The sequence below is a fragment of the Ictalurus furcatus genome, chromosome 5, assembly GCF_023375685.1.
Source record: "Ictalurus furcatus strain D&B chromosome 5, Billie_1.0, whole genome shotgun sequence".
Taxonomy (NCBI): Eukaryota; Metazoa; Chordata; class Actinopteri; order Siluriformes; family Ictaluridae; genus Ictalurus; species Ictalurus furcatus.
Window position 1 is genome coordinate 244,812 of NC_071259.1, and position 2,500 is coordinate 247,311.

At 38.5% G+C, this 2,500-nt stretch overlaps 1 protein-coding gene across 5 annotated transcripts in view; it reads right to left on the reverse strand.

The window, feature by feature from the left end:
• Positions 1-2,500, reverse strand: part of msi1b (musashi RNA binding protein 1b) — a 24,155-nt gene that overhangs the window by 13,971 nt on the left and 7,684 nt on the right. The window lies entirely within an intron of this gene.

Consider the following 2,500-nt stretch of genomic DNA (forward strand, 5'->3'; position numbering starts at 1 on the left):
AAATAAATAAACAAATTAAGAAGATACACCGATTTATGTTAATGAGAGAGAGAAAAAACGGAAAAAGGGTGTGAAGAAGAGAACGAGAAGAGAAGAGACAGTAAAAGAAGGAGCAAGAAATAAAGACGGGAAGAAAAAAAAGAAAGTCACAAAGTGGGGTATGTAACAGGAAAGAAAGAAAGAAAGAAAGAAGTGAGACAGTATATAAGAAAAAAGAAAGCGAGAAAATCAAGATAGGGAGAAAATGTGAAAGAAAGACAGAAAGAAAGAAAGAAAGACAGGCGGACTGAAAAAAGTTGAGGGAGATATAAATATGGCAAGCAGGGGTGTGTGTGTGTGTGAGAGAGAGAGAGAGAGAGAGTAAAAGAAAAAGAGAGGCATACAGAAAAAAACAAGTGAATGAGAAGCAAGAACAACTAGAAACAGTCAGGAAAGAAAAAAGAGAATGAGATAGAGAGAAAAAGAGAAAGCGAGAGAGAGACAGGTGGTAAGTGATGGAAAAAGAAAGAAGAGAGAAAAAAGAGAGAGAGGCAGTTTATAAATAAAAGAGAGAAAGAGAGGGAGGAGTGAAAGAGGAGGGAGAGAACACGTGAGGAAGCGAAAGAGTGAAAGAGAGAGCGAGAGAGAGAGATAGAGGGAGAGAGAGAGGGAGCGAGGGAGCGTTTCTGTGTGAACAGGCGAGGACAAAGAGGACGAGGGAGTAGAAAAAGTTCTCTGGTTACCAGGAGAGAAGAAAAGACGAGGAGAAAGAAAAGAGAGCGAGAGAGCGGTGGGACTCTGGGGGCTGCCAGTCCCATCTGTCACTGAGTGGAGGAGAGGGGTCACACACACACACACGCACACACACACACACACACACACATCTCGCATAATAAAGCAGCATAAAGAAGAAAAAGAGAACGAAAAGAGGAAAGAGGAGGAACCGGCGACCCATACACACACGCTAACACAGACACGCTAACACAGACACGCTAACACAGACACGCTAACACACACCACGCTAACATACACCACACACCACACTAACACACACCACACTAACACACACCACACTAACACACACGCTAACAGAAAGTCGGCCATCTTTTATTCCTTTCTCGTTCCCTCTTTTTTTCTTTCAGCATTTCTTTCCCTTTAAAATGGCCTTTTACTTTTACACATCCATAAAACATTTGTTTTTTGGTGTAATTTTCAGAATCTTCACTATGGACTCGCTAGCTGTAGTGCGAATCATGCTAATACTCTTCAGGACTGCCAGGCTAGTCAGCAGTGACCTTACAGTATAAAACTCTGTCACAACAACTAGCTAGCTTGCTCACATTAGCCAGATTTTCTTCCTTGAAACTGACAGAACATTCCAGAATCGTTACTGAGGACATGCTAGCTTTTAGGCTAATCTTGCTTAGAACCTACAGATCTTATAGATTCAACTTATAAATACAAACCTGTCATGAAATCTAGCTAGCTTGTTTGCGTTAAACTGTTCTTAAATTAGCTAGCTGATAGAACATCAAGAGTCTGAATACATTAGCTAAATATAGCGCTAGTACATTATAAATAAATAAATATTACATAAAGCTAGCTGAGTAGTTAAACACCATGGAATAGCTAATATAACTAGCTTAAATAGCTTGCTAGTTAGCTAGTATTACTCCAGAAAATGAAGTAAGGTATTAAATGAGGCTGTGTTTCACTGAGAGGAGTTGAACATCTACGGAACCTAGTTAGCTAGCTAGCGCAACAATATCCTATTTACGATCCCTGTTTATGATGTAATCATGATATTGTATTTATGTAAAAAAAAAAATTAGAAATGAACAAGTTCCTGAAACAAAATTTCCGATGCTGCCTTCAATGATTTTTCCAAAATGGCTTCCAACAGATTGTTATCTTAAATGCTTCAGCAAGAGGCGGAGCTTAGGTTCACTTGTAAATTTGATCATATAACATCATCACAATAGTTTACCTAACATTTCCTAGCATGCTAGCAAACTCTGGCTAGCTACTTTACGTTATATATTAACTGCTTAAGAGAGAATGTTAGCTAAGCTAACTATATAGCTAGCAGTGTTGTTTTTTGGTAGCTGGCTAGCCTAGCTAATATGGCTTGTTTATGTATGTATTCGTTTATTTATTTATAAGCTAAAGAAGTGAAACGCAGGACTAGTGGTGATGTCATACGATCAATTCTGCGATTGGATGAACAATGTCAACTTAAGCTCCGCCCATCACACAGAGTTTACAGCCGATTTCAGCACCCTGTCAGATTGCACACACACCATGTGCGGGAAAATCAAACCAGTCAATCAAGACCAAGATGCTATGCTAGTTGCAAACATGCTAAATATTTCAGATATTCTAAATTAATACAGAAGTCCAGAAAAGTCAGGCATTATATCATCATTATTATTATTATTATTATTACTAGTATTATTTTCAGTTCCATTATCTCAAGATTGAAACTCGATTCTTCTCATGAACTGGAAAACTAGGTAGCTAA